Source organism: Mobula birostris, chromosome 32, assembly GCF_030028105.1.
Source record: "Mobula birostris isolate sMobBir1 chromosome 32, sMobBir1.hap1, whole genome shotgun sequence".
Taxonomy (NCBI): Eukaryota; Metazoa; Chordata; class Chondrichthyes; order Myliobatiformes; family Myliobatidae; genus Mobula; species Mobula birostris.
The window spans coordinates 2676826-2704361 of record NC_092401.1 but is presented as its reverse complement, the minus strand read 5'-3'; positions in this window follow the sequence as shown (position 1 = coordinate 2704361).

Here is a 27536-nt window from a genome sequence, read left to right as displayed (position 1 = left end):
TTAATGTGCTGAGGTGGCCAAGTCATTATATTTGTGGCTAGACTTGAAAAGGGCTGTTCACTCACGATCACCGTGCAATCTGACAGAGCTTGAGCAGTTTTGTAAAGAAGAATGGAAAATAATTGCAGTGTCCAGATGTGCAAAGCTGATAGAGACCTATCCACACAGACTCAGGGCTATAATTGCTGCCAAAAGTGCATCTGAAGGGGATGAGTAAATATGCAATCAATTATTCTTTAATAGTTGCAATAAATTTAGACCATTTGTAGAAATTTGTTTTCAGTTTGACATGAGGAAAGTGTCCTCTTCTGTTGATCAGTGCCAAAAAAGCCAAATTTAAATCCACTGTAGTTCAATGTTGTAAAGCAATAAAACATGAAAGCTTCCAAGGGGGCATGAATACTTTTTGTTGGCACTGTATATGTACATACATCCAATTCTAATTTATAGCATATTTCATGTATTGCACTGTATGGTTGCCACAAGACCACACGTTTTACAACATAATGAAGCTGATTCTGATTCCCCTCTACTGTCACTCCCATCTGCCTGACTGAACCTAGTTTACCCTGAACAACTTCTCTTTTAGGTCGTCTGACGCTGCAAATCAAAGCTGTAGTTGTGGGCACTTGAATGTGTCCTAGTAAAACTGATTTGTGTTTGTTGGCTATGTAGAACAGTTCCTTGTTTTAAGCCTTCTTTGGTATCACTTCCCAACTCTTCCTGCACCTGAGCCAAACTCATCAAGTCTATCACTGTCACTACTAATCTCCACTCTGCTCTCAAACTCACTTGCATCTGACACCTGATTTCTACCACTTTCCCAAATCTCTCTGTAAGCATCTCAGGAGAGAAACTCACTGACATATACCAAACACCCACTGATTTCCATTGCTGGTGTGACTAATTTTACCTCTTTCTACCTTGCCTCTTGTAAGGATGACCCTCTTTCCCAAATTACAGCAGGATGCATTAGGGTATTACAGGGCATCCAAAATGTCCTCCTTTCTCAGAGAATGTGGTTTCATTAAGGACCTCTACCACCCAGGACCTGTACTCATCTCATTGCTACCAATAAGGAGGTGGTACGGGAGCCTGAAGGCACACACTCAATGATTCAGGAACAGCTTCTTCCCCTCTGCCATCCGATTTCTGAATGGACATTGAACCCATGAACACTACCTCACTACTTTTATTTTGCACTACTTATTTAATTTAACTATTTAATATATGTTTATACTCACTGTAATTCAGTTTTTTCTATATTATCATGTATTGCATTGTACTGCTGCTGCAAAGTTAACAAATTTCACAATATATGCTGGTAATACTAAACCTGTGGGTTCTCCATCACCATAGTGCAGCTCCCTCCCCATGGAGTTAGAGATGGGCTTAGAGATGGGCTTACAGTTGGCGAAGCCTTAAGCTTTTGAATTTCTTTCCTGAATCTCTAGACTAAAGCCTTACCCTTTCTGAATCTTTGATAATGTGTTTTGTTAATTTACATGGACAATCTCAGCAAGGCAGGCTCTGTTTCTTGTTTGGAATTGTCTCAGTCAGCAAAATTTGAGAGCCAGACATCCATCGTCCCACACAGAGGGGAAGGATGCCAACCAAGTTATTCTGGGAGGTTTAATTGTGTTAATTCCAAGCTATTACTGCAAGCTGTTGTTGAAAAAATGTATTGTTGTACGGAATGATGCAAAGTTTTTATAATCTTAAGAAGCGTTTTGAATGCACCTCTGTTGACTATTTCCCTTCCCTATGGGATGGAATCTGTCATCTCCACAAGCCAATAATGACCCCTTTCCTGATGCCGTTTGCCATGTTAAATTGATAGTCCGTACATAAAAATGAACCAATACACAGGAACAGGAGTAGGAGCTTGGCTCGTCAAGCCTGTCCCATTATTCATCATGATCTGCTCCAGACCATAATTTATCTTCTGTACCAGATCCAAATAACCCTCAATTCCCTGGGTTTTCAAAATTGGGCTCAGTTCTGCTCATTTCATTAGCGGAAGGATGTGAAAGATTTAGAGAGGGTGTAGAGAAGATTTATCAGGCCGCTGTGTGGATTAGAGAGCATGTGTTATGAAAATAGATTAAGTAAGCTCGAGCTTTTCCACTTGGAGTGAAAAAGGATGAGCAGTGACCTGATAGAGGCATCAATAATTTCTCAGCATGTAAGCACAGAAAGCACAGCAGTTCCTCTACTTCCTTAGGTGTCTGCGGAAATTCAGCATGACATCTAAAACTTTGACAGATTTCTACAGATGTGTAGTAGGGATGGTATTGGTATGGAAACACCAATGCTTTTGAATGGAAAAGTCTACAAAAGGTACTGGATTCAGCCCTGTGCATCACAGGTGAAGCCCTCCCAACCATTGAGCACATCCACATGAAATGTTGCTGTAGAAAATCAGCGTCCATCATTAGGAACACACATCAAAGTTGCTGGTGAACGCAGCAGGCCAGGCAGCAACTCTAGGAAGAGGTACAGTCGACGTTTCAGGCAGAGACCCTTCATCAGGACTAACTGAAGGAAGAGTGAGTAAGGGATTTGAAAGTTGGAGGGGGAGGGGGAGATCCAAAATGATAGGAGAAGACAGGAGGGGGAGGGATGGAGCCAAGAGCTGGACAGGTGATTGACAAAGGGGGTGGGGGAGGAGAACCAGAGGATGGGCAAGAGGTATAGTCAGAGGGACAGAGGGAGAAAAAGGAGAGTGAGAGAAAGAATGTGTGTATAAAAATAAATAACGGATGGGGTACGAGGGGAAGGTGGGGTATTAGCAGAAGTTAGAGAAGTCGATGTTCATGCCATCAGCTTGGAGGCTACTCAGATGGAATATAAGGTGTTGTTCCTCCAACCTGAGTGTGGCTTCATCTTTACAGTAGAGGAGGCCGTGGATAGACATATCAGAATGGGAATGGGACATGGAATTAAAATGTGTGGCCACTGGGAGATCCTGCTTTCCCTGATGGACAGAGCATTGGTGTTCAGCAAAACGATCTTCCAGCCTGCGTCGGGTATCGCCAATCTATAGAAGGCCACATCGGGAGCACCGGACGCAGTATATCACCCTAGCCGACTCACTGTGTTTGTCCATCATTAGGGATGCCCACCACCTAAGCCATGCTCTTTTCTCACTGCTGCCATCAGGTAGAAGGTACTCACACCAGGCCTCAGGACTCGCACCATCAATTACCCCTCAACCATCAGGCTCTTGAACAAAGGGATAACTACACTCACTTGCCATCCATTGAGATGTTCCCACAACCAAAGATCTCACTTTAAGCACTCGTTATCTCATTACCTCATGTTCTCGTTTGTTATTTATATTTTCATTTGCACAGTTTGTTGTCTTCTGCACTCCGGTTGATCTGTCACTGAACCTATCTACTCTATAGATTTGCTGAGTGTGCCTGCAGGAAAACGAATCTCAGGGTTGTGTGTAGTGACATATGTACCCTGGTAATAAATTTACTTTCAGTTCTGAAATTTGGCAAGAGGCAAAGAGAACCCCAGAGCAGTAATAGTTGATATGAAGGGGCATTATTTTTAAGGCGATTAGAGGAAAATATAGGGAAGATGCTAGAGGTAAATTTTTTACACAGAGACTGGTGGGTGCGTGGAATGCACTGTTAGGGGTGGTGGTGCAAGCAGACACGTTAAGGGCATTTGAGAGAGATAGCCACATGGAAAAAATGGGAGGTTTGTGAGATGGAAGGGTTAGATTGATGTTAAAATAGGTTAAATGTTGGCACAATATCATGGGCCTGCGGGGTGCTATAATGTTTTGTTTCTATGCTCTGTGTTCTGAAGGCTTGTCTACCTTATTTCTAAGTATTTCTGTTGATTTAGCCTCCACAGCCTTATAGGTTAGAGGAATCCAAAGATTCATCACTCTCTATGTGAAGATATTTCTAAAATCTAAGTTTTAAATGACGGTCTCTTTATCATATAGCTGTGCCCCCTTTTCCAGAATGGTCTCTTTAGCGGAAGCATCTCAGCATCTACCTTATCACACTCCCTTGTCCTGAGACGATTTAATAAGCTCACCCTAAACTTTCAAGTTCATGGATGTTTTCACTGATTACCGAACCAAGTCCATGTAATATATTGTAAAGAGTCAGGGGGAGGGGCGCAGATTCTTTAATCACTAGATTTTGGAAGATCTGAGACTTTCAAGATTATGAGTGGGCTTGTCACAAAAAGGGGACATTTGTACTCCAGGGAAATCGTTTAGAATAAAGAGTGACCCACTTTGGTCTGAGATGAGGAATGATGTCCTACTGTTCTTAGAACATAGAATGCAGAATCATACAGCTCAGTACAGGACTTTCATCCCACAATGTTGTGTCGACCTTTTAACCTACTCCAAGATCAATCTAAACCTACTCCTCCATAGTCCCCCATTTTTCTGTCTTCCACGTGCCTCTCTAAGAGTTTCTTGCATCTCCTTAATGTACCTGCTCCCACTACCATCCCTGACAGCCCGTTTCACACACCCACTACCCACCACCCTGAAATCCTGTCAATACTTTCCTCCAATCATCTTAAAACTATGCCTTCTCATTAGCCATTTTCACCTTGGGAAAAAAAAACACTGGCTGTCAACACAATCTGTATCTCATCATATTAAACACCTCTATCAAGTACCTCTCATCCTCCTCTCCAACGAGAAAACCCCTAGCTTACCCACTCTACCCTTGTAAAGCATGCTCTCTAATCCAGGCAGCATCTTGGTAAATCTCCTCCGCACCCTTTCTAAAGTTTCCACATGCTTCCTATAATGAGGTGACCAGAACTGCACACAATACTGCAAGTGTTGTCTATCCAGAGTTTTACAGAGCTGCAACATTGCCTCGTGACTCTTGAACTCATTGCTTCAAGTAATGAAAGACAGCACACCATTTGCCTTTGCAGTCATCCCGTGGCAACTTTGAGGGATCTATGGCTTTGGATGCTGAAGGTCATTCTGTTCCTCCACACTGCTAAGAATCCTGCCATTAGCCCTGTACTCTGCCTTTCACTTCAACCTTCCAAACTGTATCACTTCACACTTTTCCAGATTGAACATTATAATCATATAACATATAACAATTACAGCATGGAAACAGGCCCTCTCAGCCCTTCTAGTCCGTGCCGAACTCTTACTCTCACCTAGTCCTACCAACCTGCACGCAGCCCATAACCCTCCATTCCTTTTCTGTCCATATAGCTGTCCAATTTAACTTTAAATGACAACATCGAACCTGCCTCAACCACTTCTGCTGGAAGCTCGTTCTACACAGCTACCACTCTGAGTAAAGAAGTTCCTCCTCATGTTACCCCTAAACTTTTGCCCTTTAACTCTCAACTCATGTCCTCTTGTTTGAATCTTCCCCACTCTCAATGGAAAAAGCCTATCCACATCAACTCTATCTATCCCCCTCATAGTTTTAAATACCTCTATCAAGTCCCCCCTCAACCTTCTACATTCCAAAGAATAAAGACCCAACTTGTTCAACCTTTCTCTGTAACTTAGGTGATGAAACCCAGGTAACATTCTAGTAAATCTTCTCTGTACTCTCCCTATTTTGTTGACATCTTTCCTATAATTCGGTGACCAAAACTGTACACAACACTCCAAATTTGGCCTCACCAATGCCTTGTACAATTTCAACATTACATCCCAACTCCTATACTCAATGCTCTGACTTATAAAGGCCAGCATACCAAAAGCTTTCTTCACCACCCTATCCACATGAGATTCCACCTTCAGGGAACTATGTACCATTATTCCTAGGTCCTGTTCTACTGCATTCTTCAATGCCCTATCATTTACCATGTATGTCCTATTTTGATTAGTCCTACCAAAGTTTAGCACCTCACATTTATCAGCCCTAAATGCCATCTGCCATCTTTTAGCCCACTCTTCTAACTGGCCTAAATCTCTCTGTAAGCTTTGAAAACCTACTTCATTACCCACAACTCCACCTATCTTAGTATCATCTGCATACTTACTCATCCAATTTACCACCCCATCATCCAGATCATTAATGTATATGACAAATAACATCGGACCCAGTACAGATCCCTGAGGCACACCACTAGTCACTGGCCTCCAATCTGACAAACAGTTATCCACCACCACTCTCTGGCATCTCCCATCCAGCCACTGCTGAATCCATTTTACTACTTCAATATTAATACCTAATGATTGAACCTTCCTAACTAACCTTCCATGTGGGACCTTGTCAAGGGCCTTACTAAAGTCCATGTAGACAACATTCTTGGAGAAAATTGTGAATTGTTGAACTCTTGGCATCAGGACATGATAGAACCTGAACGATTTCAGGTTGAGATTGGTCAATGTTCAGACCTTAGGGAGATGAAGGCAAGGAAGGCACCAAGCAGGCTAGCCACTGAAAGATGAGGGAGGATGGAGGAGGAGTTGTGTGATCTAATCCTGGTTCTTTTGTTTACATTGTTTTGTATCCCATCTTCAATCAGTAGGTGGCTCTCGTGAAAAACTTAAAACATTGCACATACAAGGAAAAAAACTATGAAGGAGTATGTGATGGAAAAATAAATGAGTGGTGGTGATGAACCAGAACCTTGCACCATTTTCAGACAATGCTGATTGAATACTGCTTTGATCTATTCCTAATAACTCACTCAGGGCAGAAGCGTTTTTTTTAGATTCAAAATAATTCTTTTCACAAAGTTCAATTTTTTTTTCTTATTAGTTGGTATGTCTTTATGCTTATCTGTTAACTTTTAGTTCAGCCCAAGAACTGGCTCTGAATCTTGCATGATCCATTGGTTCAGCTGAATGTGAAGGTTGTAGTGTGATGGCTCAGGCAGGTAACATCCATCATCAGGGACCCCCATTAACAGAGCCATTCCTTCTCAATGCTTCCATCAGGCAAGAGGTACAGGAGTCTGTTCAAAGTTCAACAACAGATCTTCCCCAACGCCTACAGATTGTTGAAATGACCTTAAAGATCTTTGCACTCGGACAGTATTGTTTGCCTAATGTTTATTTTTTCTTTTAGTTTTTTATTTTGCATGTATTAAGTTATATGTAATTTACATTAAGTTTAAGTTCCATTTTAATACGTATACTGTATGGCTGCTGCAGCCAAAAAAAAGCTCATTTTCAATCCATTTATTCTCTATTGCGAGCAGCTTTGGCCCCATATCTATCGAAGGGTGTTCCTGGAGAGAGGCCAGAGGAGGTTTACAAGAAAAATCCCAGACATGAAAGGACCTGGGATAATGAAGAGCATAATGAAGATATGAAGAGCATTTGATGTCCCTGGGCCTGTATTCAATAAAGTTCAGAGTATGAGAAGGAATATCATGATAATCTACCAGATACTGAAAGACCTTGATTTAGTGGAATAGTGGAATTGAGGAGGATACTTCCATTAGTAGGAGAGTCTAGAATCCAAGAGTACATTTTGTACAGGTGCAGCTGGAGGCTGAGGACGACAGTCTGTTCTGGGATCAGATGATTGTGTGCGTGTGTGCATGTGCGTGTGCGTGTGTGCTTGTGCGCGCATGGGTGGGAGAGAGGAACAGGGCTTGCTTTGCTCTTTAGGGTGTGTTGGTTGTTAACACAAATGACACATTTCACTGTATATTTCAATGTACTGTTCATGTAATAAATAAACTTATGGTGTGTATATATATATATATATATATATATATATGTATATATATATACACCCAACTTATGATATATATATATATGTATATATATATTTTGGGTGCTGTAGGCTAGAAGCAGGAATGTCCTCTATTTAGCCCCATCCAATTAGGGAAAAGGAAACAGCTCGAGAGTTTTGCATTGCAGGTTGCTGACCCTTCCCAGGGCATGCCACACTTCTGAAGATTCTTCAGCCTGCTGCAGTGTTAAACCTGAGTCTGTCCCTTTCAGGCAACACACACAAAATACCACAGGAACTCAACAGGTCAGGCAGCATCGATGGAAAGGAACAAAGAGTCAACATTTCAGACCGAGACCTTTCTTCAAGACCCCTTGTGTGCATACAAAAGATTCTATTGAACTCTTCAGGGAGCTGCCCTGCAGCCGCAGCTGTTTGTTCAACCAAGGGGAACATTGACTCAGACCATGAGCGGCCTGCATCGAGCATTTTCATGCCTTACAAGGTGCAGATTGGAAGTCTGTGTGGGGCGCCACTCCTCGCACAGACTAGAGCAATGTGTGTTTAAGTGCCTTGCTCAAGGGCACAAACACGCTGCCACAGCTGAGGCTTGAACTAGTGACCTTGAGGTAACTAGATGAACGCCTTAACCACTTGGCCATGTGCCCAACACGAATGAGATGAATGAGAAAGTAACCAGATACTCTGATCACCTAACTAGCTCCACTGTTACCTGCAGGAACAAAATGGGCCGAAGAGTCTCCTTCTGCGCTATAATTTATTATTGTTTATTGTCACTGTGAGAGCTCCTGTCACTGTGATAGCCACATTATCTATCTTACAACAAGAACTACAGTCCAAGAGTACTCTAATGGCAGTGAACAGCTTTAGACATCTTAGGCTATTAAAAAAGGTAAACTTTCTTCTGTTATCTAGAAATGCTGCATGAAAGATCATTTTATTTTTAGCCCGCTGCATAAAACAGCTTTATGAGATTCTCCTAAATATCTGTTACCTTTATTCACTTAGGTGAATTAGTTCCCTTACCAAACAAAGAGCTCTCTCTGCCTCTTAGTGCAACACTCTCCAGGCTGGCTGTGTCATAAAAAATTCACAAGCTGTTTATACTTTTTTCTCGGCTCCCCCCCCCACTGAAAATCGGTTTTATGATGAAAAAAAATTCAGATTGTGTGGTGCCCCTTGGAATTCGAAAGGTTAAGCGGGTGAGACTCGTTTCACTGCACTGATTTATATAAGCTAAAGAAATTAGATTACTCTAATGTAAAGCAACAGATAAATATCACACAAATAGCTGCACTGCTTGCTGGGTGTGAAGAGAATCCTAATCTTTTCATTACAGAGCTACCTCAGCACAGCTTTCAAAATACCACATTTGGACTGGCTACAGATTTTCACACCGCTCGACCAGACATGAGGCCATTTAGCCCTTCGTCTGTGCTGTTTTACCGAACAATTTCATTCCGCCACTGATTTTTCCTCTGATCCATTCCACCATTCCCTTCGACTCCCCCAGATTCTGCCACTCACCGGCAAGTTAGCGGTAACTTACAGCAGCAAATTAACCTGCCAACAGGCACGTCTTCTCACTGCTTCAGTAAAGTAGCCAGCACAATCGGGGACCCCTTCCACCCAGGATATTCTTTTTCACCCCTCTCCCACCGGACAGACAATATAAACGCTTGAATGAATGTAGATCTGGGCCCCAGGACAGTTTCTACCCTGCTATTATAAAGTTAATGAATGGTTCCCTACTACAAACAGATGGACTCAACCTCACAGTCTATGTCGTTATGATCTTGTACTTTTATCTCTAACTACACTGCATTTTCTCTAATGCTGTCATAAGCTCCAGAAATTCTACAAATGCTGGAAATTCCTTTCCATAGATGCTGCCTGACCTGCTGAGTTCCTCCAGTATTTTGTGTATGTTACTGAATAACATTGTCTCAGACAGAAGAATCTTTGGAAGTGTCGATCATCATTGGACGGGTCAGCAATTGGCAATGCAAAACCTTCGTAGTATCCCCCTTTCCCGAATTGGATGGCGGTGGGTGGGGGAATGGAGATCTTTCCTACTTCGAGCCCACTGCACCCAATATATGTCAAATAAGTTCATTTATCACATGTACAATACATTGAAATGTGCAGCGAATCGAGTTGTTTGTGTTAACAACCAATGCACCCGAGGGTGTGGTGCGGGCAGCCCGCAAGAGCCTTCACACATTCCAGTGCTAACATAGCATTACCACAATGCTCAGCAGAACAGCACAAAACAATAGAACAGAATGCAACAAGCAGGAAAACAACAGCAGATCAAACTCCATTCCTCCCTCCCTCCCTCCCTCTCACCCACATACACACACTGCAGATCAAACCCCATTCCTTCCACACACATACACACATACACAGCAGATCAAACCCCATTCCTTCCACCCACTCACATACAATCATCTGAACCCAGAACAGGTCATCTTCTTCAACCTCCAGCCTCCATCGATCTTGGACTCAGTCTCGGTCTCAGGCTGGGGTTAGACTCAGACTCAACATTAGCGTTGGATTTGGGCTCAGATGTTGGGCTTTGTTGTGTCTCTGCAACTACACATATCAATTAAATGGCTTTAACTGGTGTATTCACATTGCAGTGAGGGAGAGAGAGAAAGAGAGAGCGCAGCGTTGAAAGCAGTTGACTCAGGTGTGCTCTTTGGCTGACTATCCAGTATCTGGTCCACGTGACGTCTCCATGTCTGATCTCCAACAACCACTGCGTACATCAATGGTCCAGTTCTTGTAGCTATACTACTGCGTGTCCACTTGTCTTCTCGGTAATCTTGCGCTAGGACTTCCTGTGTAACCTCGAAGCTCCTTGATGCTTCACTTGGCAACGGGTTGAGCTGTTTATTCTGCACTTCCCTCCGTAGGTCTGATTTTAGGAGGTCAATGTGAGATCTCAGATTCCTGCTCCTGATTGATTTGTCAGCACATGAACAGAGTTCCAAAACAAAAAAAGGAAATTGTCTACCTTGTGTTGTAGAGAAAAGTCTCCTTGTCCATAGTGTTAATAGACCTCTTGAAAGTCTGGATAAACCTTTCAGTGAACCCATTTGTTGCTGGGTGGTGAGGAGCTGACTTGAAATGTTTCATACCACTTTTCGTCATGAAGTGTCAGAATTCTTCTGACATGTATTGTGGTCCCTTTCTCTCACACTTTGTCCGGTAAGCCATTTCTGGTGAAAGTAGTCCTCCGGGCAGAGACAGTCTTTGCTGAGATTGTTAACTTCATATAACCTCTGGCCACATCAAATGAGCATCTACAGCAATCAGAAACATGGAGTCCATGAATGGCCTAGCAAAGTCAATATGTATTCTTTGCCATGGTGATGACAGCCAATTCCATGGATGTAGTGATGTCTGTGGGGGTGCATTTTGAATATTTTGGCATTCCAAACAACTTTTGGCCAAGACTTCAATCTGTTCATCTATTTTCAGCCAACATATGTAGCTCTGGGCAAGACTCTTCACCTTAAGGGGATCCTGCACGAGGACTCCCAAATCCCGTTGCATCTCAGAACTTTGAATTCTCTCCCCATTTAAATAATAGTCTGCCCGTTTATTTCTCTGCCAAAGTGCATAACCATACACTTTCCAACATTGTATTTCATTTGCCACTTCTTTGCCCATTCTCCCAATCTATCCAAGTCTCTCTGCAGACTCTGTTTCCTCAGCACTACCGGCCCCTCCACCTATCTTCGTATCATCAGCAAACTTAGCCACAAAGCCATCTATTCCATAATCCAAATCGTTGATGTACAACGTAAAAAGCAGCGGCCCCAACACGGACCCCTGTGGAACACTACTGGTAACCAGCAGCCAACCAGAGTAGGATCCCTTTATTCCCACTCTGTTTCCTGCCAATCAGCCAATGCCTTATCCACGTATGTAACTTTCTCATAATTCCATGGGCTCTTATCTTGTTAACTAGCCTCATTTGTGGCACCTTGTCAAAGGCCTTCTGAAAATCCAAATATACAACATCCACTACATCTCCCTTGTCGAGCCTACTTGTAATTTCCTCAAAAAATTGTAATAGGTTTGTCAGGCAGGATTTTCCTTTAAGGAAACCATGCTGAGTTTTGTCTATCTTGTCATATGCCTCCAGGTACTCTGTAACCTCATCCTTGACAATCGACTCCAACAACTTCCCAACCACCGATCTCAAGCTAACAGGTCTATAATTTCCCTTTTGCTTCCTTGCCCCCTTCTTAAATAGTGGAGTGACATTTGCAATCTTCCAGTCCTCCGGAACCATGCCAGAATCTATCGACTTTTGAAAGATCATCGCTAATGCCTCCGCAATCTCCACAGCTACTTCCTTCAGAACACGAGGGTGCATTCCATCTGGTCCGGGAGATTTATCTACCTTTAGACTATTCAGCTTCCTGAGTACTTTCTCTGTCGTAATTGTGACTGCGCACATTTCTCTTCCCTGCCACCCTTGAGGGTCCGGTATACTGCTGATGTCTTCCTCAGTGAAGAGTGATGCAAAATACTGAAACGATTATACTGAAACAATCCCATGTGAGTGATGATTGTGACGAACTTCTTGCTTAACTCCTCAGTATCCATTTGCAGACTTATGAAGATGGATCCCGGACTTCCTGTCAATTCGCTGGCAGGTGGTAAGAATGGGCTTCCTTACCTCTGAGCCTCAACACAGGAGTCCCCCAGGGTGGTGTCCTAAGCCCTCTCCTTTACTCTTGGTGTCACCACCCCCAGCTCCAACCTGCTAATTAAATTTGCATATGATACTACATTGATTGGCCTTATCTCAAATAATAATGAGGCAGCCTACAGAGGAATCATCACCCTGACACAGTGGTGTCAAGAAAATGTTGCAAAGACAAAGGAGCTGGTTGTGGACTACAGGAGGAATGAAGACAGGCTCAACCCTACTGACATCAAAGGATCTGGGGTTGAGAGGGTGAACAGCTTCAAGCTCCTCAGTATACATGTCACCGAGGATCTCACCTGGACTGTACATATCGGCTGTGTGGTGAAAAAAAGCACAACAGTACCTTTTCACCTCAGACAGTTGAAGGAGTTTGGCTGAGACCCCAAATCCTAAGGACTTTCTGCAGTGGCACAATTGAGAGCATCCTGACTGGCTGCATCACTGCCTGGTATGGGAACTGTACCTCCCTCAATTGCAGGACCCTGCAGAGAGTCGTGCGGACTGCCCAGCGCATCTGTGGATGTGAGCTTCTCACTATTCAGGGCCTTTACAGGTGTGTAAAAAGGGCCTGAAGGATCATTGTGGACCTGAGTCACCCCAACCACAGATTTTTCCAGCTGCTACCACCTGGGAAACGGTACCGCAGCATTAAAGCCGGGATCAACAGGCTTCAGTACAGCTTCTTCCACCAGGTTATCAGACTGATTAATTCACGCTGACACAATTGTATTTCTAAGCTATATTGACTGTTCCGTTGTATATATTACTGTACATACTATTTATTACAAATTACTATAAATTTGCACCTCTCACATTCAGAGGGAGATATGACAAAGATTTTTACTCCTCATGTATGCGAAGGATGTAAGAAATAGTCAATTCAATTTAAATTGTAACAAGTCAATCTTTGAAAAATCTGTCCTTGCCTGCCAAAGAATGCAGAATTGTCTTCTATTTGTGACAGGGGATACTGCACAGTGCACAGGATCGGGCTGATGCTCACTTTGAAATGCCAATGTATACAAATGGCGCCAGCCTTCCCATTCTCAATCACCAGGACAATAGGCATGGCCCAATAACTCCACTCAACCTTGGAGAGAATTCCAGATGCCTGCAAGCTCTGAAGTTCAGCATCCACTTTAGGACATTGTATGTAAGGCTCTGGGCATGTATGGAATCTTGGTGTTGCTGTTTCATCCAGTTCAATTCTGGCCTTTGTAACTTTGAGTTTACCAATCCCCTTCTCATTGGCATTAAGTAGCTGTGCCAGTCTCTGGTTTGTGCGACCAGCTGAGCTGCTGCTATTAATGCCACAGCAAAAGCTTTGACTGAGTACCAGATTAGTTGGAATTCTCTTAAGCATTCACATCCGAAAAGAGCTGGCCCTCTACTTTTCAATACAGAAAGCTCTAACTGCTGTGTTTGGTCTCCATATGTCACATTTACTTTCATTTTGCATTTAGGAGACATTTTTTCTCCCGTGTAAGCCTTTACTGTAGTATCACTGAGGTATTCTCTAATGGTAGCTTAGAGAACAATCTGTTGTGGTCAGCCTCTGGAATTATAGACAAAGCTGACCCTGTATCCAGCTCCATTTTCAGTTCTACACCAGACACATCTATAGTGATCCAATTGATTTTGTGTTCTGCTCAGTGATGCTGTGCATTTGTAGGCAGGGCAGCTCACCTTTTGTCAGCCTCTGTTGTCTGATTCTGACTCACATGTGGTCACGTTGCGCATTTGCTTAGTTCTGTATTTCAAACTTCTCACTTGGTTGTGTTTTTGTCTGCCTTGCACACTCTCTTTGTGACCTTGTCTACGACACTTCATGCAAATGTCTTCTTTGAACTAACCATCGTTCACTTCATGTGAGAATTTGCCCCATTGATAACATTTTTGGCTTTTTGCGCCATTCAGGGACATTTTGTGTATTTCACATTCTAAACTCCCTCCCTATAGTCCTACTACATCCTTTGCCGCAGTCTCCAGTGATATTGTAATGGTCAATGCCCATTCTAAGCCTAGGTCTCTTTCTGACAATAGCCCCTTCTGAGTGCTTAAATTATGCATGCCACATACAAGCCTGTCTCAGTGCATCAGACAGTCCATCTCTAAAGTTAGAAAAGTTTGCACATTTCTGCAATATATTCAGAAATGTTATCATCCTTTGTCTAGATTCTTTTGTAAATCTAAATCTCACAGCTATTATGAGTGGTTTAGTGCTCAAGTGATTTTGTAAAATTCTAACAATTCCATCAAACATCTTGCTTGCTGACTCTGCAGGGGTTACTAAGTTGCATAAAGCATTCTTGGACCCATTAAGTTAAGGAGGAAGGGGACTTTTTTTTGTTTCTCCATGTTGTTTGTATTACAATACAGTTCCACCCTCTCCATATATGACTCCCAGCTTTCATTAGCATTATCAAATTCTTCAAATTTCCAACTGAAGCCATCGTCACGTTATTTTCACTTTAAATTTGCTTGTTGTGTCTTTCACTGTGTACAATGCAGTCAGTTACTCACACGTGTTAGCATTTGTGATGGCTTTCTTTGAACTGTTTAACTCTTTCCTGTCACTGTTTCTTTCTGTAACTGTTGGTGCAGTTGGTGACATTCTCTGACATTCAGGTTTGTACTCATTGCCAATTTGTTGTGTCTATGCATAATTACATATTAATGAAATAAAAGCATGCACAAGGGAGATGGCTTCAACTGGTAGAGACAGAGAGACAGAGAGACAGAGAGACAGAGAGACAGAGAGACAGAGAGACAGAGAGACAGAGAGACAGAGAGACAGAGAGACAGAGAGACAGAGAGACAGAGAGACAGAGAGACAGAGAGACAGAGAGACAGAGAGACAGAGAGACAGAGAGACAGAGAGACAGAGAGACAGAGAGACAGAGAGACAGAGAGACGCGTAGACAACAGATCAATATGTAGTGCTGAGGGGAGTCATTGTTCTAAAAGAAATGGATCCATACATTGCAGGTTTTGACTTTCCAAGTGGCCTTGCAGAGATTCACAGACTCAGGGCTACAGCCAAACTCCTCGACTTCTAGTCTTCTGATAGGATCTTCAGGCTTAAGTCCTCCGGGCCAACCCCAGAACCTACTGATCACCCAGCATTAGATCTTCAACTCCAGTTTCACTGATTCATAAACCCAGGGAGTCATCGGACCTCCTTCCTTGCACACATGGAATTCTGTTATGAAACCCACTGACAGCCTGCTTACCCTGAGGAGACCACCGGCACATTGGTCTGCTGATCTGACACCTGCCTGAAGATCCCAGCCCAGCCCACAGGTACATGAGGTATATTGATATATTAGGTGCATGTGCTTTACTAGACTTGGCTCAAGGAAAACTCTTACATCTACTCTGATTAGTGGAATCCCAAATTTAGCAACGAGGCAACAATGTGTTCCATTGGCTGATGGTTCAGTAATTGGGGAATATAGATCCAATGTGCTTGGTAAAGGAGGGATATGAGAGGCTGCTAGGTTTGTCTATAAATGTCCTGCCTCTGCATGTTTACAGTCCAAGGGATTCCACGTGAGAAACTATGACAAATCAAACGCACATAAGGCTGTGTCCTCAGTGTCGCTAAAGGGCTCTCTCCTGTACTCATCACTATTTGAGCTTCATCCCACTACAATAATATCATTGACGAACTATTAGATGTAGCTATAATAGAATCTGGCCATTCAGTCTTGGGTGTATTGGGAGTGGAATAGGGCACTGAGGACACAGCCTTGTGGAGTACCAGTGTGGAGAATAATCGTGGCTGAGATGCTGCTGTAAATAAGTGTGTGTTTGTTTGGACAATAGAGCTGCTCATTGACTTCAGGGAAGAGGGAGGTGCACATCTGCCTGTTTACATCAATGTCATGACCCTTGATAGCTTCAAGTTCCTCGGAGTGAACATCACCAATACCCTGTCCTGTCAAAGAAAACTCACCACTTCCTTTACTTCCTCAGGAGGCTAAAGGAACTGGATGCCTCTTTCACCCTCACCATACATTTTCGATACACCATAGCAAGATCCAATTCGGATGCATCACTGTTTGGTTCGGCAGCTGGTCTGCACGTGATCTCAAGAAACTGCAGAGAGTTGGGGATGCACCTCAGCACATTATGGGAACCATTCACCCTTCCATGTATTCTGTCTATACTTCTCGCTACCTCGATAAAGCAAGCACACTCCACAGCCCAGACATTCTCCCCTTTCTATTGGTAGAAGATACAAAAGTCCTTAAGCACATATCAGACTCAAAAACAGCACCTACCCACTCCTGAATGCAATTATTGAATGTTTCCCCAGTACAAAAGCACAATTGTTGTGGACGCATGGCCAAGTGGTTAAGGCTTTCATCTAGTGATCTCAAGGTCGCTAGTTTGAGCCTCAGCTGTGGCAGCGTGTTTGTGTCCTTGAGCAAGGCACTTAACCACACATTGCTCTAGTGTCCGTGTGAGGAGTGGCGCCCCACACAGACCTCCAATCTGCACCTTGTGAGGCATGAAAATGCCCGACGCAGGCCTCTCATGGTCTGAGTCGATGTTCCCTCCCAAAGCACTCTTGAAGATGGATGATTGACGTCACACTGTACCTCCTTATGAACTTATTGTCTATTTGCACTCCACTTTCTCTGTAACCGTAGCAATATAAGACCATATGATCTAGGAGCAAATCGAGACCGCTCTGCCATTTCATCATGATCCAATTTTCCTCTCAGCCCCAATCTCCTGCCTTCTCTCTGTATCCCTTCATGTCCTGACCAATTAAAAAGCTACCAACCTCTGCCTTAAGACGTGGCCTCCACAGCTGCCTGAGGCAAAGAATTCCACAGATTTGCCACTTTCTAGATGAAGAAATTCTCATTCTGAAAGGATGCCCCTCTATTCTGAGGCTGTGTCCTCTGGTTTATACTCCCCCACAATAGGAAGCATGTCCATTCTATGAAGGCTTTTCACCAATTAATTGGTTTCCATGAGGTAACCTCTCATTCTTCTGATTCTCGTGAATATAGGCCCAGAACCAACAAACACTCTTCGTATGCAAGCCATTCAATCCTGGAATAATTTTCATGGACCTCCTTTGTACCCTATCCAGTTTCAGCACATCCTTTCTAAGATAAGGGGCCCAAAACTGCTCACAAAGTGCTGAGTTCCGCCAGCATTTTGTGTGTTGCTCAGATTTCCAGCATCTACAGATTTTCTTTTGTTTGTGACAAGGAGTCTCAAGTTCCTTTGCACTCAGTTTTTTGTATTTTCTCTCCATTTAGAAAATAGTCAACCCTTTCATTTCTTCTACCATAGTGCATGATCATACGTTTCCCACTCTGTATTCCATCTGCCATTTCTTTGCCCAATCTCCTAATCTGTCTGTCCTTCTGTAGCCTCTCTACTTCCTCAAAGCTACTTGCCTTGAAACCTTTCTTCATATTGCCTGCAAACTTTGCAACAAAGTCATCAATTCCACCATCCAAATCACTGACAAATAAAGTAAAATTAATTGGTCCCAACACTGACCCCTGTGGAACATCACTAGCCATCGGCAGCCAACCAGAGAAGGTTCCCATTATTCCCACTCTTTGCCTGCTGCCAATCAGCCAATGCTTTATCCATACTAGAATCTTTATTCCAATACCATGGGTTTGTAGCTTGTTAAGCACTCTCATGTGTGGCAACTTGTCAAAGGCTTTCTGAAAATCCAAATACACAACATCCACTGACTCACCTTTGTCTATCCTGCTTGTTCCTTCTTCAAAGAATTTTAACAAATTTTGTCGGGCAAGACTTTCCCTTGAGGAAACCATGCTGATCGTGTGTCTGTAAGTACCCTGAGACCTCATCCTTCATAATCGACTCCAACATCTTCCCGGCTGCTGAGGTCAGACTAAATGGCCTCTAATTTCCTTTATTCTGCCTCTTCTGCCTTCTTGAAGAGTGGAACGACATTTGTAGTTTTTCCAGTCTTTTGGAACCATTCCAGAATCTAGTGATTCTTGAAAGATCATTATTAATGACTCCACAATCTCTTCAGCCACCTCTTTCAGAACCCTGGAGTGTACACCATCTGGTCCAGGTGACCTGTCTACCTTCAGACCTTAGTTTCCCAAGCACCTTCTCCCTAATCATGGTAAAGTCACACAGTTCATGACCCCTGACACCTGGAACGTCCTCCAAAATGCCAGTGATGACTGGTGCAAAATACTTATTCACTTCATCTAGCATTTCATTGTTCCCTGTTATTATCTTTCCAGCAGTCAATTATCCACTCTCACCTCTCTTTTACACTTCATGTATCTGAAGGAACTTTTTTATATTACTGGCTAGCTTACTTTTGTATTCTATCTTCACCTTTTTAATTACTGTTTTAGTTGCCTTCTATTGGTTTTTAAATGCTTCTCAATCCTTTAAGTTCCCATTAATTTTTGCTCTGTTTTTATGCTGGTTTGACTTATTTTGTTAGCCATGGTTGTGTCATCTTTCTTTTAGAATACTTCCTCCTCTTTGGGATGTATATATCCCATGCCTTCTGAATTGCTTCCAGGATTCCAGCTATTGCTGCTTTGCTGTCATCCCTTCCAGTATTCTTTTCCAAAAAATTCTAGCCCACTCCAATCCATTCCTCTATAAATCACTGCAATACTGATATATAACTTTAGCTTCTCCTTCTCAGATTTCAGGGTGAATTCGATTAATTCATGATCATTTACCCCTAAGTGTTCTTTTCTCTTAAGCTCCATAATCAATTCTCTTTCATTGCACAACACCCAATCCAGAATAATTGATCCCCTAGTGGGTTCAACCACAAGCTGCTCTAAAAAAGCCATCTTGTAGGCATTCCAGAAATTCTCCCTCTTGGAATCCAGCACCAACCTGATTTTCCCAATCTACCTGAATATTGAAATCCCCTATGGCTATTGTAACACTGCCTTTTTAGAAATCATTTTCTATTTCCCATTGTAATTTGTAGACCATATCCTTACTACTGTTTGAAGGTCTATATACAACTCCAAAAGGTGGAATCCCCAGTGGTCACCCAGTTCATCTTATCTTCCCATTCCAATATGCTGTGGTCCGTGGCTTGTTCTTCTGCTACAAAGAGGCCACATTCAAAATGGAGATGCAGCACCTCATTTCATCTGAGTGACCTCCAACCTGTACAACACAGGAGAAAGCCCTTTTCGCCCACAATTTTGTGCCAAATCAGTTAAAAATGAATTAAAAAACTGATCCTTCCTACCTGCACATTGCTAGTATCCCTCCATCTTCCAAACTTCTCTAACTTATAGATTTCTCTAACTTCTGGTAATTTCTCCCCTTTTCTCTTTTTATTCCTCTCCCCTCTTACCCCTTTTCTTCTCATCTGCCCTTCACTTCCCTCTAATTCCCCTTTTACTTCCCTTTCTCCAATGGTCCACTGTCCTCTCCGATCAGATTCCTTTCTTCATCACCCCTTTACCTCTTCCTTCTCTCACCTCCCATCCTCTCCCCCATCCGTACATTTTCTCTCTCACCTACCACCTCATACTCCTTCCCCTCACCCTTCTTATTCTGGCCTCTGTCCCTTCCTGATGAAGGCCTCAGCCTGTACATCAACAGTCCATTCCCCTCTCTAGATGCTGCCTGACTGCTGAGTTTCTCTAGCATGTTGTGTATGCTGCCCTGAAATATTAATTTTGCTTGCCTCTCTGCTGTCTGATTTATATAAAAACAATGTGTCTTTATTTCAGCTGGAGGGTAGACATTCTCCACCCCCTAACGTCAAGAGACTGGATTCATTTCACCTCCCTGCTCGCTCGGTAACCACAGTATTTAGCAACGTCAGAAGCTCAAGCAATTCTGCAGATGCTGGAAATCTGGAGCAACACACACACAAAATGCTGGAGGAACTCAGCAGGTCAGGAAGGAAATAAACAGATGAAGATCCAGGCTGAGGCCCTTTACCCTCCATTAATTTTACACATGGCTTCTCCATGGCTCTGTGGGACCCCTATAGTGAACCCAATGTCATCCACCTGTGTCTCATACCTTTGCACAGCTGACTATTGGGTCATTACATGAAACTTCAAATTCCTTTAATGAGATCTAGTATTTGGAAGAAATCAAAGTATTTAACTATAATTTATGTATTCATTGGTTGCTAAGTTAGAAGAAATGGTTAGAAGCATTTTGATAGGCACACCATAATCAACTATTCAGACTGCTGTTCTCAGTTGTCTGGGAATAGGTGGGGCTCCCCGTGGATGGACATGTCAGGTGGCCAATAAGAGAGTAGGTGGTTTAGTCATGTGGTAACACCTCCCAGAGTAACATTTAAGAGTTGAGGACAGATTCAAACCAAGCCTCTCACGGAACAATGTGAAAATGCATCAAAAGTATGAAGACGAAAAAGTGTGAGAACACACCATGGGGGGGAGGGGGAAGTACGTAGTGTGCAGATAGGGTAAGGGCGAATGGTAGGTGGAATTTCTAATCAAGCCCAGAAACAGGAATTTGGATTACCAAACACAGAAGCTTTTAATATTGGACTTGCATTTGAATAAAAGGATTCCAATAAATGAAATGTTTGTCAGATGCTTCCCAATACACATCAGCAGCATCATTCAATCAATCTGGTTATTAATAACACCAGCGTTGGAGAGTAAATGAAATGAGACTATCCTGTCACCCCAGTTTACAGAGGAAATTGAGATAGACCTTTATGAGGTGTGATCTTTTAGGCTCAAAGTAAATGTTTGATTCCTGTCATTTAAGTTCTGTGATTTGTTGATTGATTCTATTGTCCTCCATCAACTACCCCAGTGATCACAACTGGAACAATGAGTGTGGGAAGAAATGGCTACACCTATGAGGATCTATTTATATATTTGTTTAGTTAGTTATTCTTTGGGCCCCACAGAGTGGAAGAGGCTCCTTTGGCCTTTCGAGCTGCACCGCCCACCAATTCCCAATTTAACCCTCACCTAATCACAAATCAATTAACAATGACCAATTACCTTGCCCACCATATGTCTTTGGACTGAGGGAGGAGACCTGTTGACCCAGGGGAGACCCACTGACCCAGGGACACCCCGCAGACCCCTGCTGTTACACATCTATTGTCAGATATTGTTGCGGTGTTGGAGGTTGTGTTCAAGAAAACAATGGAATGCCACGCTGCCGCTGCCACTTGTTCCGGCAGGTCAAGACAGCATTTTTAAAAATAGCCGGTTACCCCGTACACACTACGCCGGATATTAGGGGTTTTCAGATTTATTCACTCTGGAGAGCGATTCTGAAAAGCTCCATTTTCTGGGGAGGAAAATGCCGTTTCAGGGTGGACGGAGGGTCAAAACAAAGAGAAAAAGCTTCGGTTACGGATTTATCCGGTCTAGTGTGGACGTAGCCTCAGAGATGGGGCAGGAACCTGGATGAAGGGCTCGAATAGGAGCTGGAGATGCTTCAGTAACAGGAATATGTCAGGCAGAGGAAGAGACGAGAAATCCAGAGGAAGGTCTCAAATAGAAGTCTGGGATGTTTCAGTAATAGGAATGTGTCAGGCAGAGACCAGGAATCTGGAGGAAGGCCTGATGGGGAAGTCTGAGATGTTGTCATTAACAGGAATATGTCAGGCAGAAGCAGAGACCAGAAATCCAGAGGAAGGTCTCAAATGGAAGTCTGAGATGTTGTCAGTAGCAGGAATGAAAACAACGGAAAAGAATACTGATACACACAAAATGCCTTCATCTCCTTTTTCAAAGTATTTTTAAAATCAGAATCAGATTTATTATCACTGTCATACATTGGGTGTAATTTGTTGGTTTGTGGCTACAGTACCGCATCAAGACATAAAATTGCTTTGAAAGACAATAAATAATTCAAACTGAAAGAAATAATGAGCTAGTGTTCATGGTTTTGCAGACTGTTGAGAAATCAGATGACGGAGGTGAGGGAGTAGAGGGGCTGTTGTTGAGTGATTACAGTGTTATATCTCTGCAGTACTACACAATATACCCTGATTCACACTAGTTACAGTCAATAACATCAAATTAAAACACAGTTATCTCTGTCTGAAACATACTTGAACCCCTTTGGCACCTACCAGTCCTGGAAAGCCTCCAATGGACCCATGGATACTGTGTGCTCCTTTGCCAGAGATACACATGCACAGATTGAGAGACAGATAGATCTGCCAGCCAGCTGGAACTGTGACTGACCACCTTGGACAGGCCCAGGAGCAAACCAACCACAAAATCTCCTGAGCAACCCACCCCCATAGACCAGGAGCCTGGGCCCAAATCACAGCTAAAACTTAAGTTTCAACCTCTTCAGAATGCAAAAACATTGGAGCTCAGCAGGTCAGGCAAAGTCTGGAGAGAAATGGACGGTTGACATTTCATGCAACACACATCAAAGTTGCTGGTGAACACAGCAGGCCAGGCAGCATCTCTAGGAAGAGGTATAGTTGACGTTTCAGGCCGAGACCCTTCGTCAGGACTAACATGTCATGTCAAGATCCCTCAACTCTTCCTAGTTTGGCACCACCCCAACTATTACTCCATCATATTGACGAATGCTTTGGAGCTGCTTCCTGCATCCATGCAGAAATCGCCAATTTAATTAATTTCACTATTAACCTCCACCTTGCTTTCAAATTCACCTAGTTAGTCTCCGCCATTTAATCTTGTCTCAGGACTACAGATACAGGCTGCAGATAGCTTGTCCAAATCAAAAGTCTCAACCAAAATGCTGACTGTTCACTTCCCTCATAGACGCTGCCTGATCCACCATGTTCCTCCAGTGCCTTTGTGTTGCTCTGGATTTCCAGCAAACGCCGTCTCTGCCTCCAGAAACATCAGCTCTGTGCCTCTGAGGCTCGAATGGATGGCTGGAGGTCTGTCAAACACAGGTACAGCTGGAAGTGTGTCAGTGAGACACAGACAGCCAGAGTTCATCCATCAGTCAGACTCTAATAGAATGCAGGGGATGTCATTCAGAGGCGTCTGTCAGTCAGACACTAATTGATGGTCAAGTGTGCAGGTCAACAAAGAGTGCATCTGTCAAACATACGGTCAGATGCTACCAAACAGGTGCATGTCAATCAAACAAATAGTTAGGAATGTATTAATCTGATGCTAATAATTGGACAATCAGGAACATTAACCAGGTGTTAATGATGAGAGTCAGGTATGTTCAAATCAGACTGCCAGGTGTATCTCAGACTTCAAGAGACTGTCAGGAAGTTGTCTGTCAGACTAATGGACAGTCAGGATAGTAACAGAGACTATTAGGCAGCTGAGTGTTTGTCAGTCAGAATCTAATGGGTAGTCAGGATTCTGTCAGTTAGTGACAAATGGTGAGTCAAGAGTGGGTCCATTTAACAATGATTGAGAGTCTGTTAATAAGAGTTTGCCTAAAGAACATTTCTAGCTGTATGACCTTCCTTTCAGTTAACCTTCAGCTCCTTTCTTTAAACCTCTTCCTGACCGTGAAAATCTGTCACCATTTTACACAGAGGATGAAACCTCATATGCAGAATTCTCATATGAATGATATTAAAGGCTTCTGCTGAAAGCATATTACAGATTAAAAGTCAAGGGCTATATTCATTTTCATATCCAAACTAATATTTAGTGAGGTCTTGTAAATGGCAGTTTGGAAATGTCTATAAAAGGATCAAATCTACCATATGTTTTATCAAACTCATTGTAGCCTTGGTAAATGATAAACTAGATGTGACCAGAAGGTCAGGCCCCTCAAAATGCCTATGAAGGTGAATAGGGGAAGCATCAAGCACCTGGGCTGGGCACCTGGATCTTCATGTTCAGGCAATTACCATCATATTCTTGTTTCTTATCAATTTACAGGCTGTGAGCATTGCAGACCAGTTCAGTGTTTATTGCTTTTACTTGCTATGGTAGGGTAGAGCCAGGCAAACTGTGTGTGTCTGGGCTCTCTTATTGGCCAGAATGGATCAGCATTTGGAACTATTTACTTGCTTTCTTTAATCTATTATATTTTTATTGATATCCAGCACAGAATGGGCCCTTTGACCCACATCAACCAGCATTCCCCAATTTAATCACAGGACAATTTACAATGACCAATTAACCTACCAACCAGAACATCTTTGGGCTGTGGGAAGAAATCAGAGCACCTGGAAGAAACTCGTGGTCACGGGGAGAACGTGCAAACTCCTTACAGACAGCCGTGAGAATTGAACCCTGTACTGTAAATCACTACGTGACTGTGCTGCTGCACTTATAGCGTGTAACTTATAATATTTTTATGTTTCGCACTGTCCTGCTGCCACAAGAATACCAATAATGTCAGTGATAATTAACCTGCATCTGATTCTGACAGATTATCTTTGTAAAGGCTAAAATGGAATTAGAACAGGGCTTGCACGGTCACTGTTACTGATATTGCACAATTTTCCTTCAGTAAACCAAGCAAATGCTTCCAAATGTTAGACTGGGATTTGAAAAGGTTATTACTCCAATAACATCACAATTGTCATTGAGCTTATGTTAAAATGTGCATAATGAAGAGCAGAAAGGATTATGTCTCCAGTAGTGGAAATCAGACCTTCCACGTGGTTAGTTCTCAAAACGTATCCACAGGAGATTGCGAAGCTGAAGTTTTAGGCCCAACCATTTGAAACTCCTTCATTAGGAAGCAGATTACTGATTTAGAAAGAAAGGTTGAATAGGTTCAGACCTTTTTTCCCTGGAGCATCAGAGAATGAGTGGAGATTTGAAAGAGGTATACAAAATTTTGAGGGGTATAGATAGGATAAATGCAAGTAGGGTTTTCCCACTGAGACCAGAACTAGAGGCCACAGGTTAAGGGTGAAAGGTGAACATGAGGGGGAATGCCATTCAGGACATGGTGAGAGTGAGACATGAGCTGCCAGTGGAAGTACTGGATGTGGGTTTGATTTCAACACGCAAGATGCATGGATAGGAGAGGGGTGGGAGGTTATGGTCCAGGTGCAGGCTGATGGTACTAGGAAGAATAACAATTTGGCATGGGCTAGATGTGTGGAGGCCCTAACCCTGTGACCCTTAACATACCACATCAGTTCCCAGACCGTGCGTACCTCAAGAATGTAGAAATTAGGCTTAGATTCATTTTGTGGCTGGCGGATGTGGTGGTGAGATCCTCCTATGGAACAAGAAGTTGATAGCCACTCAAGATGGTTGTTTATCACCAAGAGTTGAAGGAGCAACATGTCATATTCCATCTGGGTAGCCACCAACCTAATGGCGAGAACATGCATTTCTCCAACTTCCCCACTGCCCCTTCTCTTTCTTCCATTCCCCATTCTGGTTACCCTCTCACCTCTTCCCTTCACCTCACCTGCCCATCACCACCCTCTGGTTCACCTCCTTCCCTTTTTTCCATGGTCCACAGTCCTCTCCTGTTAGGTGTCTTTCTCTTCAGCTCTTTAGCTTTTTCACCTATCCCCTCCTAGCTTTTCACTTCATCCCCCCTCCCCCATGCACCTACCTTCCCTCTCACCCGATTTCATCTACTACCTACCAGCTTCCTCCTCCTCCTTCCCCCATCTTCTCATTTTGGCTTCTGCCCCCTTCCTTCCAGTCCTGATGAAAGACCTCGGCCCAAAACATCGACTGTTTATTGTCCTCCATGGAGACTGCCCAGTTTGCTGAGTTCTTCCACTGTTTTCTGCGTTTTGCTTGAGATTTCCACCATCTGCAGGATGTCTTGTCTTTGAGTCTCCCAGATCTCGTTATACTGCTTTTGAAAGGCAGTGAGCTTATTGTCAAGATCCTTGGACAAAACTGATCATTACTGTCTGTGGAAGCTTCCTGTGCACTAATTCATTTCAGCTTCCCCCACCATTGCAACAGTAGCTGCAAAGTGCTTTGGAAGATGTTCTTTACACTAGTGGACACTTTATTGTGCCTCTCCTGTACCTACTAAAGTGGCCACCAAGTGGATGTCTGTCGTCCTCTACTACGGTAGCCCATCCACTGTGTCATGTCTTCAGGGATGCTCTTCTACGCGCCACTGTTGTAATGTGTGGTTATTGGAGTTGGTGTCACCTTCCTGTCAGTCTGGACCAGTCTGGCCATTCTCTTCTGACCTCTCATTAACAAGGCATTGTTGTCCACAGAGTTGCTGCTCACTGGATTTTTTTTGTTGTTTTTGCATCATTCTCTGCAAACTCTAAAAACTGCTGTGTGTGAAAATCCCAGGAGATCAGCAGTTTCCAAGATACTCTAACCATTGGCACCAACAATCACTCCATGGTTAAAGTCACTTCGATCACATTTCTTCCCCCTTCTGATATTTGCTATGAACAGTAACTGAACCTCTTGGACATACCTGCATGCTTTTATGCATTGATGTGATGCCACATGATTGGTGCTTAGATATTTGCATTAACAAGGTGTACAGATGTATTTAACAAGGTGGCCACTGAGTCTTTATCCTTATGTCAATACCCGACCAAAATCAAGTAACTGAATGCAGACTAAGATTTAAAGTAGTGTTTTATGCTCTCGCTCTCTCTCTCTCTCTATGGTGAGTGACAGTTTGTTGGTCCTTGAGTCAGGGAACTTGGGCAAGCGATGTGGCAGATTTAACATTGAAATAGGGTGTTGTAGGTTCCCCTCTTGATGTAAGAGCAATATCTATCTCACTCTGTAGAGAGAGCCTGTCAGAGTTGAAGTGTTGGGATGGACAGTATTTTTTGATGGACTCTAGGCAATAGTCTCTTTGTGGGCATTGCTATTGCTTGCATGGTGTGTGGTGGAGGGATTGAAGGTTTTGCTGGAGCAAGTGGGAGAATAGGAGGGGGAGGGTTGATGCCTTTGCTGCAGCTTGTACATGGGAGTGGGAGGGGTTGGGGTTCTAACATTTCCTGTCATTCATTCTTTGGCTTTTTCCTGTTTCGTGGATGTCTGTGAAGACTAAAAATTTCAGTTTATATATTCTCTTATATTAAGTTGAAACACTGAGCCATTGAACCTTCAGAAGTTGGGGCCTAATGTTTAAGGTTTAAAGTTTAAAGCAAGGTTTAAAGTTTAAAGCAAGGTTTAAAGTTTAAAGCAAGGTTTAAAGTTTAAAGCAAGGTTTAAAGTTTAAAGCAAGGTTTAAAGTTTAAAGCA